The 12638-nt window shown below is 44.5% G+C and overlaps 1 protein-coding gene across 6 annotated transcripts in view; it reads right to left on the bottom strand.

The window, feature by feature from the left end:
* LOC133242143 (uncharacterized) overlaps positions 1-12638 on the bottom strand; it is a 487229-nt gene that overhangs the window by 93313 nt on the left and 381278 nt on the right. For all 6 annotated transcript variants that reach the window (XR_009734787.1, XR_009734783.1, XR_009734782.1 and 3 more), the window contains one exon: positions 8643-8844. The gene's annotated coding sequence lies outside the window, so the exon portion shown is untranslated. The remainder of the gene's footprint in view (positions 1-8642; positions 8845-12638) is intronic.

The raw sequence follows: 12638 nt of genomic DNA on the forward strand, positions 1-12638 counted from the left end.
TAGGTTTTTTCTCTTCGTGTGTGTGTATTCATGGGGTCGCAAAGAGTCGGACACGACTGAGCGACTGATCTGATCTGATGTTAACAGCGGTGTTTACTACATGTCAGTTTTAAAAGTCTACCTGTAATGCTGTGTGGAGTGACATAGGCATCTAGTTTTCATCAGAAGAACCCGTCTCTTCATGAGTGATCTGGGATGTTAGCTTTACAAGCTCCAGCTTCCATGTTATCATACTCTTGGTTTTTTCTTTTTTTAACTTCTCTACTCTAGCATGTTGGCCACTGTTTTCATTGTATAGTCCTATATGTTCTATTATCTCACCATTTCTCTCTGTGGTATCTTTCTGGCTACTCTTTCACTATGGGATAAATTTGAAAAGTCAGCCAACGGATTTGGCTTGAAGTTTTGTAAAGTGACCTGGAGAGTGTCAACATTTCTATAGTATCGAGCCGCCTCCGTGACAATGTACGCATCCAGTTTTGTGCAGCACTTCATAATTTTCTTTTTAGCTTGATGGCTTTCTTCTTATTTTTCATTCACAGTCCTTGTACGTCACTCTACTCCTGGGAATGCAGTTATTTTGTGTGCTACTGTGAATGCAGTATTTCTAATCCATTTTTTTCTGAGTGCTATCTGGATGCAGAAAACCTTTTTATATAAGTATCTTTCCCAAGTGATTTTTTTCCGAAGCCTTTTTTTAGACTTTTCTATACGGTTTCAGCGACGAGCATTTTTGTGATGTTGTTTAAACGTTTTGGTGATAACTGAACACTTCTCTTTATTCTGACTGTGCTTCAAAGGGGCTTCTGTTGTTTCACTGCCTCACCTGACAATGAGCTGAGCTTCATCAACTCTCAGATTAAGAAATGCCTAAGATGTCCTCTGCAGATGTCTGTTTTTCTGCAGTAGGGAGGCAATCTCATTGCTTTAACTTTGTCATCATGACCGTTCTCATCTACGTGTTTACTAACTTCTCACAGCTGATCCTTAGATTTCTAGCACATAACGCTGTCATGATATGCTCTTTATTTTCAGCACAGGGAAGTTCATTTCTGTATTCATTCATTCATTTTTCTGGCATGCAACACTGTCAGGATAGACTCTTTATTTTAAGCACAGGGAGGTTCATTCCGGTATTTATTCATTCATTCATTCTTCTGGCATGTCACACTGTCAGCATATACTCTTTATTTTAAGCACAGAGAGACTCATCCCTGTATTCATTCATTCAACCTGTATTTGGCTACTTCAAATTACTATCTGTACCATAAGGTAACGAACATAAGGTAACGAATGGAAGGTAACAGAAGACAATCCTGGAGCAAGCCAGTATTAAAGTAATACAATGGGGTGGTGTTCCAATGCTGTAGATACTTTACCCTGGCTCCATCTCTTTGAAAAGATTAATAATTTCAGTGGATGAGCCAGGAGAAGGATCCAACACCGAGCTAATAGGAGCACTCTGAGTGGGGAGAGGGTTTGACCTCCTTGATGTACAAAAGGAAGGCCAGTTTGGCATTGCTGGATTAATGCCTGGTATTGAATTTGCTGTGCTGTTGCTGTTCAGTCGCTCAGTCGTGTCCGACTCTTTGTGACCCCAGGGACTGCAGCACACCAGGCTTCCCTGTCCTTCACCATCTCCTGGAGCTTGCTCAAACTCATGTCCATCGAGTCAGTGAGGCCATCCAACCATCTCATCCTCTGCTGTCCCCTTCTCCTCTTGCCCTCAACTCTTCCCACCATCACAGTCTACGAATTTGCTGTAAAACTAAGGAATCTTTGGAAGCTCCCTTGTACCCTAAGACCATGCACCTAAATTCAGATCTTGCAGTTTAATATTCTTTTTAAACGTAACTCAAGCTTCACATCTCACAACACCCGCACCTGTGTCTGCCAATGACAGCAAGACAGAGATCAAAGATGTGGTCTGGTCGACCTTTGGCCAGGTTATACTAAGGAGTACATACCTTCCTTTAGGAATAATGGAACACTTATAAACAAGAAAGCAGGCTGACCTCACATATGCATGTATGTATGTAATATATCTTAGACTTTCCTTTTAGGGTAGCTTTAGATTCACAGCATAACTGAGCAGGAGGTACAGACAATTCCTATACACTCCCTGCCACCGCACAGGCACATACCACCCCCATCCAACCCCCACCCCCTGTCAACAAAATCAACACCCTCCACCACGGAGGTACATGTGGTGAAACTCCTGAATCTATACTGAGCCATTATCACCCGAGTCCGTAGCTTACATTAGGGTTTGCCCCTAGTGCCATACAGACTGCGGGTTTGGACAAACGTATAATGACATATATGCAACATTTTCCTTGTTCAGTTGCTCAGTTGTGTCTGACTCTTTGCGACCCCATGCACTGCAGCACGCCAGGCTTCCCTGTCCTTCACCATCTCCCAGAGCTTGCTCAAACTCACGTCCATCGAGTTGATGATGCCATCCAACTATCTCATCCTCTGTCGTCCCCTTCTTCTCCCGCCACATCACGGGATCACAAGGAATTAACTCATTGCCCCCAAACACCTCTGTGTTCCACTGATTCTTCCCTCTCTCCCTCCCTCCCGACATATATTTTCAAAACACCCTCTGGTTCGTGGTCAGGTAATTTATTAGACAAAGGGAACCGTTGGAACAAAGGAAACAAGTTTCTGGGAGCCAAGGTTTTGTTTGGCTCTCTGCATTCATAGTTTAAAAATGAGACCAATCTGACTTTGGTCAGATTTGGCACTTAGGATATCTTTCAGAAGGCCTCCCCTCCAAAACAAGTCTATGACTCTGTAAAACCTTTGGCATGATAGGATCCAAGGGAATATTACCAATCTCCTTTTTATTGTTTAGCTGTCAGCAGACCAAAGTGTATGGATGTGAGAGCTGGACTATAAAGAAAGCTGAGTGCTAAAGAGTTGATGCTTTTGAACTGTGGTGTTGGAGAAGACTCTTGAGAGTCCCTTGGACTGCAAGGAGACCCAACCAGTCCATCCTAAAGGAAATTAGTCCTGAATATTCATTGGAAGGACTGAAGCTGAAACTGAAACTCCAATCCTTTGGCTACCAGGCGGGAAGAACTGACTCATTGGAAAAGACCCTGATGCTGGGAAAAATTGAAGGCAGGAGAGGGGGATGACAGAGGATGAGATGGTTGGATGGCATCACCGACTCAACAGACATGAGTTTGAGTAAACTCTGGGAATATGTGATGGACAGGGAGGCCTGGCATGCTGCGGTTCATGGGGTCACAGAAAGTTGGACACGACTGAGTGACTGAACTGAACCGAGACCAAAGCTATGCAGACAATGGTTACTCTTCAAGAAATTTCTCAGGAGGTGGAAGAATCAGACTACAGGGAGGCTGTGGCCACCAAGCAAAGCAGACCAGAGTCTCCAGCTGTGTTCTAATGGTCCTGAAGGACACTTAACACCGGGGCCTCACAGACCCCTTCCTTTTCTAGGTATGGTTGCTTTGCGTCTTCCCCTGATACCTATGCATGCCGCCTGTAGCACAATAACACGCTTGTACTTATACACACACACTTTTACACACACACATACAGTCAGTCCTCATTATCTGTGGTGGCATTGTCCTGAACATCACCACACATATCCAGTTAGCGAATACAGAACCACTGGCTCCTAGAGGAAACACAGGGTAAGGTGCCTATGGGCTTCCGGGCACAACATTTTAATCCACTGATTGGCACATAACTGCTTCCCCAATGGCTCATTAGTGAAAAAGAAAAAAAATCTGCCTGCAGTGCAGGAGATGTGGGTTCAGTCCTTGGGTGGGGAAGATTCTGTGGTGGAGGACATAGTTATTACCCACTTAAGTATTCTTGTCTGGGAAACTCCATGGTCAGAAGAGCCTGGCAGGCTACTGTCCATGGGGTTGCAAAGAGCTGGACTCAACTGAGCAACTCAGCACTGTTTACAGACACCTTATTGAATACATACTGCTGATACACTAACACTGAACACACATCCATCATGCAATGCCCCTGCATAAAGCTTATCCAGCACCTATTTGCTCCATAAGAGATGTGGCAATCTTAACTACCTTCATAGTTCAGTACCACACCCCAGGTATTTTAAGTGGTGCAATCATGAAACAAAAGCACAGAAATGCAAGCAGCTTTTCAGACCAGGTGAAGGACACCTGTTTAGAGGAAGAGAGATAAGACAGGAAGGCAGAGGCCTGCCCTCAGCTAGGAGCACGGTCGCCAAGGGAACCCCAAGATCAGTGAAGATACATTATTTAAATGAACTGCACACAAATCTGCTGCTGTGGGCCCACTGAGAGTGGACTGAAAATTTCCACCACCGTGCATGTCCATGGATGACTATCAACACATGGCAAGGACTAATTTGGGGGCTTCAAACCTACAAATGCCGAACCAACAAATAAACGAGAGTTCACAGCAGTGTGTCTTTTCTGCAACAGACTATGTGAGCTCTTTGATGGCAGGACACACGCAGGGCCCATCCTTGACTCAACGAAAACAGCATCACACCCAATCCTGGCTAATCCACAGATTAGTATTTTCAAACTTTAAACAATTGTAACATTTTTTTTTTTTTAACCTGAAGTCTGATAAAAGTGTGCTTTTCTCTGCTTGACTTGTGTCCTTCTCCTTGCCCTTTTGGGAAGGTTTAACACGAACTGAACAAGACGTTATTACAAAGAGACATCAACACTTTCTAGGAGTCACGCTTTTCAGATTCTAGACTCTCAGCTCAGTCTGTTTTTCTTGACTCAAAGCTGACTCACTCCCCAGGTGCAATACCAGTGAAAGGCCATGATAATTCCTCTCCTAGAAAACCAGAGATCAAACACCACGTTCAATTCCCATCCACGTGTCATTCCTGAGCTGTCTGCAGCGTGAAAATGTCTAATATACAACAGCTGGTACCGCTGGAATAAACACTTCACCAAAAATTGTAAGCTCTCTGGTGGGGGTTTCAAATGCCCCACTTTCCCATCGGGAATTATTTGGGAAAAGCGCCTCCTGGAAGCAAGTAATCTCTGCTCTACATGGAGTTGTATGAGGGCGAAGTGAACCCCGAGATTGGTGAAGACACATGACTTATAGGAACCTGCACACAGACTCGCCTCTGATATGACCATCCACGTAGGAGGTCTTTCGGAGCAGTTTCAATGCATTTTTGTCGTATAACTTGCCCCTGTGGGAAGCTTTTCAGAGGGCTATGCTTCAACACTCGGGGTCTGATACTGTTCAGGGCAGCAAACTCAGAGCTGAATCTATGCTAGCATCAAGTCTATCGAGTTTTCAGGAGATGTCATCCCTGGCTGTGCTGAGGATGGGGGTAATGTAGCCCACAGCTGACACACGTCCGTCAGCTCTGTGTTCTCTGCCTCCTCTGAGGGCTGAGTTAGAAAGTGTTCCCACAGATCGGCGGGGGTGGAGGGGGGGTGCTCCAGAATCTCCAAACAGGCATGTGGCCCCATTCACAAGCCCAGTGTTCTGGAAGAGACGCTGGTGTAAATGTGTGACCCCTCGGGACAGACAAGCTCCGAACTCTTCCCTTCTCTCATCTCCCAGAAACGTTTCCACAGGAGGAAGCATCTGGGGTTTCCTGGCTTGAAATTCTAGGACTCAGTGGGAGTTAGTGACATGTCCCCAAGGAGGCTGCTCCAACCAGGGAGAAGGAGGGAAGATGGGAGGCTTATGAGACCCAGGCCGAGGGGTGACCCAGAGTTGGGCTCTAAACTGGACCTACTGGTTTCCATTAGAGCCCTCTTTCTGAGCAAGGAGTCTGGCAGGCAGCTGAGTCCTGGGACTAGAGCCCATTTACTGGGAGGCCACTGGCTCACACAGCACGTGTAGCAAGACCACTTCCCAGTCCCAACCAGGGCAGCCCTGGCTTTCGAAGATGCCCGCAGGCACCATCGGGATCCAGGCCTCAAGGTCAGGCCAACCTTGCCCCTGAGCTACAGAGTGTGGTATGCTTTAGTTCCCTTCATGTCCCACCCAGTGGAAATAAACTGGCTTTCTGGAAGAGCACACAGACAGTTCCTAGGCAGGCGCAAAAGAAACGCTCTTTTGATGCAGAGGGATTCGAACACTCATGCCATCACTGAAGACTGCTATGATCTGGGCATTATTGCAGGACATTTGGATGGAAATACGGTCCTGCTAAGAATGAACACTGATTAGACACTTGGCGACTCCGTCAGTTCAGTCACTCAGTCGTGTCCGACTCTTTGAGACCCCATGGACTGCAGCATGCCAGGCCTCCCTGTCCATCACCAACTCCCAGAGTCCACCCAAACCCATGTCCATTGAGTCGGTGATGCCATCCAACCATCTCATTCTCTGTCGTCCCCTTCTCCTCCTGCCCTCAATCTTTCCCAGCATCAGGGCCTTTTCAAGTGAGTCAGTTCTTCGCATCAGGTGGCCAAAGGATTGGACTTTCAGCTTTAGCATCAGTCCTTCCAGTGAATACTCAGAACTGACCTTCTTTAGGATGGACTGGTTGGATCTCCTTGAAGTCCAAGGGACTCTCAAGAGTCTTCTCCAACACCACAGTTCAAACGCATCAATTCTTTGGTGCTCAGCTTTCTTTATAGTCCGACTCTCACATCCATACATGACTCCATATATACATGCCCACTCCACACGCATGACCATTTCAGCATTACTTCCCAATAAAATGCTAGCAGAGCAAAAACTCACCACATACTGTACAAAAGTCAGTCTAGAAACAGGAATAGTACGATCTGCCTTCCTCTTCATTCATTCTCTATAAACAATTCACCACGAAGGAGGAGTATAAGACACTCACCATATCATTGTTCTTTTTCACTTCCTTTCAGATTCATTTACCTTTCATCCATTCATATGGACGGATGGATCAAAAGCTCAATTATAAACTTTGTTTTTCAGAATTTCAGTTTTTACAATTCAAGCTTGTTTTCATTTCTATACTATAAATGGTTTCATCGAAGAACCGAAATCATTCAGCACAACAGATGCCTAACTCTCTAGTATGGTGGATTATATTTTAAGATGCTGTATCTTGAAAACAATAGGTTGACTGCAACTTTTTAAATTCGTTGCTTTGTTTTTTTGTTTGCCAATCTCAAAGTTAAGACCATTGCTACTTTTGCCCCAAAAAGCATGTTGCTCTAAGAAATCTCTAGATAACTCCGTCTTTGTTCTTGTCAGGAACGAAAAAGAGCTACCACACACACTTAAGCATTCTAAAATGTATTTCGGGAGGTCAAATTCATTCTCAGCTGTGGTTATTTTTTTACAAGGGTATACATTTTCCTTGACTGTTTTAACTGGTTTATCAGTAAGTAATAGAAAATGGTATAGAGAGAATTTTTTTTTCCTTAAAATGATTTGGTTAATTGACTTTGAATAAAATAGTTTACTTCAATCAAGTGATAAACACCCATGAATTAAATCTACATGGAAGAAAGGCAAATGAAATCAGCAAAGCCTAAGACAAATTGCAATCTAATGCATTTTAAACTGTTTCTCCTATACTGAGTAGGTTGGGCGAGAAAATAGGATGTGATGGGAAGAAATTGAGCTGGAAATGGAGCTGGGAAAATGAGGCCTCAGTCCCCAGCTGTTAGGACCTCACCGTGTACATCTCTGTGATTAAGGAAGTGGCTTAGATGACTTGGCTCTGACACAGAAATCTTCACTTAGCTCCTTCCGACCTTGATTCAAGGGTCTCTCTAACAGCGAAAGGAACACTGATTCCCCACATCCCTGTCACGTGAGTTACTCCTTCACGTTTAGTAACGAGACACACGGCTCACTTTTCACAAATCATGTGCTTAACGTGTGTCTTTACCAAAGAATACACATTCCGTAAGGGAGGAAATGACCGTTCACTCCTTTTTTCCCCCCAGGGATGACTCCAATCTTTGGCACACAGTAGACACTTAACAAATATTCGTTGTAAGACGGATACATAAATTAATGGACACCAACTCTATTAAAAAGCTCTTCCTTTTTCACATTGAGGAAACAATTTAGGTAACATTTTCCCAGATAACCAACAACACGCTTTTAAATCCCTTTGTGACCCAGGAAGGAGGCGGAGCGTCTGTGAACCAGGAAGGAGGCGGAGCGTCTGTGACCCAGGAAGGAGGCGGGCTCTTACCAGACACAGAATCCACCGTCACCTCGATCTGGAACTTAGAGCTTCCACAGCTGTGAGAAAGAGTTGTCTGTGGTTTATAAGCCACTCAGAATGTAGTATTCTATTGTAACAGCCTGAAGCAACTAAGAGAAGACCCTGGTACCACAGCTGGTAAAAGAATCCACCTGGTAATGCAGGACACCCAGGTTTCATCCCTGGGTCGGGAAGATCCCCCGGAGCAGGGCATGGCAAGCCACTCCAGTGTTCTTGCCTGTAAAATCCCAGGGACAGAGGAGCCTGGCAGGTTACAGTCCAGGGGGTCGCTAGACTCAGACACGACTCAGTGACCAAACCACCACCACTATCATTCAGAATAGTGCTTTATACAAAATAGTATATACCTTTTAAACTGACGCAAAACACAATGAATAACCTTTGCAAGTGTACAGTGTTATGGAGCTTATGAACAAGATGAAAACACTGGTAGCAGATCATTCATTCTTACCTTGGTCACTGTGCTAAGTTGCTTCAGTTGTGTCCAAGTCTTTGCGATCCCACCGACTGTAGAGCCTGCCCGGCTCCTCTGTCCTCAGAGTTCTCCAGGCAAGAATACTGGAGTGGGTTGCCAGGACCTCCTCACCTTGGTCATGAGTCAAACGTTGTTCCAAGTTGTTCTTACTAACAACATTCTGTAAGTTCAACATGAACTGAAAAAAAAAAAAAATATATATATATATATATATATATATATATATATATATATATAAACTGCTAGGCAGTTATTTACAATTACCTTCCTGGAGAGTAATTTAAAAAGTCAAATGGCAATTTTAAAAGAACAGGAATAATCAGTTTTCAGCGGCCATCTCAGCCTTTCTAAGGACTGAACTGATGCAGGTCTGTGAGGCTTTCATTTGGTTTTCGGGATAATCATATTCAGAGGTCAGAATTTTAACCATCACCGTGTGAAAGGTCCTTTAACTCACTTGTGCAATTCACTTCTATAACTGAAGTGAGAAGACAGGAAAGGCTAAACCATCACCGTGTGAAAGCTCCTTTACCTCACTTGTACAATTCACTTCTATAACTGAAGTGAGAAGACAGGAAAGGCTAAACCACACTCCATGCCACCGTTCATCAGTGCGTTCAGTACAAGTGATGTGGCCGGAAGTCTGAGAGCGCAGCCTGTAACAAGGGACCCAGAATCATAAAGATCTGACCTCGGCCGATGCCAGTTACAGACACGGGGCCTACTGCTCTTTCAGCAAGGTGCTGGAGACGGAAATACAGCTGCCTTGCAATCGTCACTGGCCTTCCGCTTTGTCTATTTTAATATTATGTATTTATATAGATGAGATCATATGTCATCGTATATATAACATGCATTTGATTATATATATAAATGTTATACATAAACAAAAAAAGTCAAAGTGTTAGCTGCTCAGTTGTATCCTACTCTTTGCAACCGCATGGACTGTAGCTCTCTGCCCATGGGATTCTCCAGGCAAGAATACTGAAGTGGGTTGCCATTCCCTTCTCCAGGGGCTCTTCCAGACCCAGGGATCAAAATACATATGTAAATAAAATCCCAGAAACGATATGTATACATACGTGTGTATTTGTATGTGTATATGTGTGTGTGGTTGTATATATAAACTACATACAGGATTTTGTCTGTAACCCACTTTTATAGGCATCTTTTTGTGTCTAACATTATTCACACAAGAATATAAGCACTGTCCAAGTCTTGCTTCCTGCATACTTGGGCCTTGCTTGTAATCTTTTGGAGAAACAAGCAAAACCACATTGGAACGTAATCAGGGCATTTAGAGTCCCTGGAATGCCCAGAAACTCCCCAGTAGCTTACTGCCAGAGGCTCAGAGAGAAGTCTGCCATGGAACACATACCTATGAATCTACTGTTTGTTTCATTACTAACTAAAACTATTCGGGACATTTGACACACATCTATTAAGTAATACAGTATTACTATGAGTATTTACTTAAGCCTGTAGCTAATCTTACGAGACTTATCTTGCAAGGTGGCAAAAGAATTCAAGATACGATAATGTTTGTGAACCTGTGTTGACTTATGTAATAGGAGTGCTGACTTTCAGACATCTGGGAAAATAACATTTTTAAATGAAACCATTAAAATAATGTACCCTTAGGTCTCCATACTACGGCACGGCCACACGTGGGCCATATTGAACTTGCTAAGATCGGATGTTGTTTCTGAATATTCTGCTAAAGGAGAAAAATGTGGCTTATTTTGTGAAAGCAGGGGGTCTAGAAGGAGAGCTGTATGTTATCTGATAAAAGGGAATCCTCTAGATTCCGATGCAGAGAAGGTTTAGGCTTGTTCACTGCTCAGCAAGTGAACCACGCATCAATACAAGGGAGCAGTGTTACAGAATAGGGCTTCCCGGGGGGCCTTAGCAGCAAAGAACCTGCCTGCCAATGCTGGAGACGTAACAGACGCAGTTCGATCCCTGGGTCGGGCAGATCCCCTGGAGGAGGGCATGGCAACCCACTCCAGTATTCTTGCCTGGAGAATCCCACAGACAGAGGAGCCTGGTGGGCTACAGTCCGTGGGGTCACAAAGAGTCAGACGTGCTTGACCATGTTAAAAAATGATGTTATTCAGTCGTTTTCATTTTAAAGCTCTGAGATCCCTGGAACTTTATGCCGTCACGATATGTAAACCAAATCCCCAGCGAATAGATGTAAAAGGAACACAGGGGCCCTTTCAAGTCGCCATAGACGGGAGCTATGACTACCAGGCTTTGAAGTGTCCCCAGGACGCAAATTTGCAAAGCTCTCCAAGCTCACCGCTCTCTGCGTTCACGCAAGAATCTTGAGGAACTTCAGACACATTGCAAATACCAACTACACGTTGAGTATGTGAAGCATGTAAGAGGCCGTAACTGCAAGCAGATAAATATTATCTTCACACAGGGTACGGAGGCCATTGCTACTCACGCCAGGTGTGTGGACTTGCAAGACTGTCCACAGATTCCTTCACTGACTGGAGCCACACCCTTCTGGATCCTCTCTTCCCTTGTGGAAGGAACTATGACACAGTTCTACTGCAGCACAGAGTCCCGTCACCAGGCCCGGAGCAAAGCTCCTTAGAACGGACATGTCAAATAACCCGTTGGGGTGAAATATCCTGTAGTTGTCAATTAGGTCTAACTGGTCCATCGTATCATCTACAGTTTGTGTTTCCTTGCTAATTTGGGGGACACATGTATACACCCGTGGCTGATTCATGCCAATGTATGGCAAAAAAAACCACCACAATATCGTAAAGTAATTAGCCTCTGATTAAAAGGTAACCATTTGGATCATCGGTGGGGTCTAAGTCAAGCTGTACTCTGGGGACACACGTGTATCCAGAAACAAAGGATGGGGGACCGACCTACCCGTCCACGTGCTCACACAGTGCTTGTGAAATGAACAGACGTGCAGGACTCAAGCTTTCTTACTTTCCTTGAAAAAGGAGTCCCCTGAAAACAAACTACTCAACCTCCAGGAAGAGAACAACGATAATGTGTACGCGTGTGTCCTGGGCAAGCTCTATCTTCAGTGGGCATGGGGGCCTGTGAAGGAGAAACCCTTAGGGTCTTTGCACCTAAGCAGGAAGGATGGGGCCTCCTGCGACCAAAGACGACCAAAGTAACAAGCTGGAAGTGACACAGGCCGCAGACCTGAGTGTGTCATCGCAGGGCTCCGGGGCTCAGAGCAAGGGGTTAGAGTGCCAACACCTCGCTTAACTGCAGGTTAAATCTGTTTGGCTGTGTGGAGCTGACTGCTTCAGCTGGCATTCCTCTATCAAAGTAGCTGCGACTTCCCAGGTGGTCCAGTGGTCAAGAATCTGCCTGCCAACACAGGGGATGTAGCTTTGATGCCTGATAGAGCAAGTAAGCCCGTGTGCTGCGACGAAGATCCAACATGCCCAGAGTAATTAATTTTGTTAAATTTGTTTACAAAGTTGCAATTAAAAAAATATTTTTTATTAACTTATTTAATTGGAGGCTAATTACTTTACAATATTGTGGTGGTTTTTGATGTACATTGACATGAATCAGCGACGACTTTATATGTGTCCCCCCGTCCCAACCCCCTGCCCACCTCCCTCCCCACCGCATCCCTCTGGGTTGTCCCAGAGCACCGGCTTTGAGTGTCCTGTCTCATGCATCAAGTCCGGACTGGTCATCTATTTCACATATTGTAAATGATGTACATGTTTCAATGCTATTCTCTCAAATCATGCCACCACCCTCCTCTTCTCCCACAGAGTGCAAAAGTCTGTTCTTTATATCTGTGTCTCTTTTTGTGGTCTTGCATATAGGGTCACCATTAACATCTTTCTAAACTCCATATATATGTGTTAATATACTGTATTGGTGTTTTTCTTTTGACTTACTTCACTCTGTATAATAGGCTCCAGTTTCATGCACCTGATTAGAATGGGCTCAAATGCATTCTTTTTCATAGCC

Source organism: Bos javanicus, chromosome X (assembly GCF_032452875.1).
Source record: "Bos javanicus breed banteng chromosome X, ARS-OSU_banteng_1.0, whole genome shotgun sequence".
Classification (NCBI taxonomy): Eukaryota; Metazoa; Chordata; class Mammalia; order Artiodactyla; family Bovidae; genus Bos; species Bos javanicus.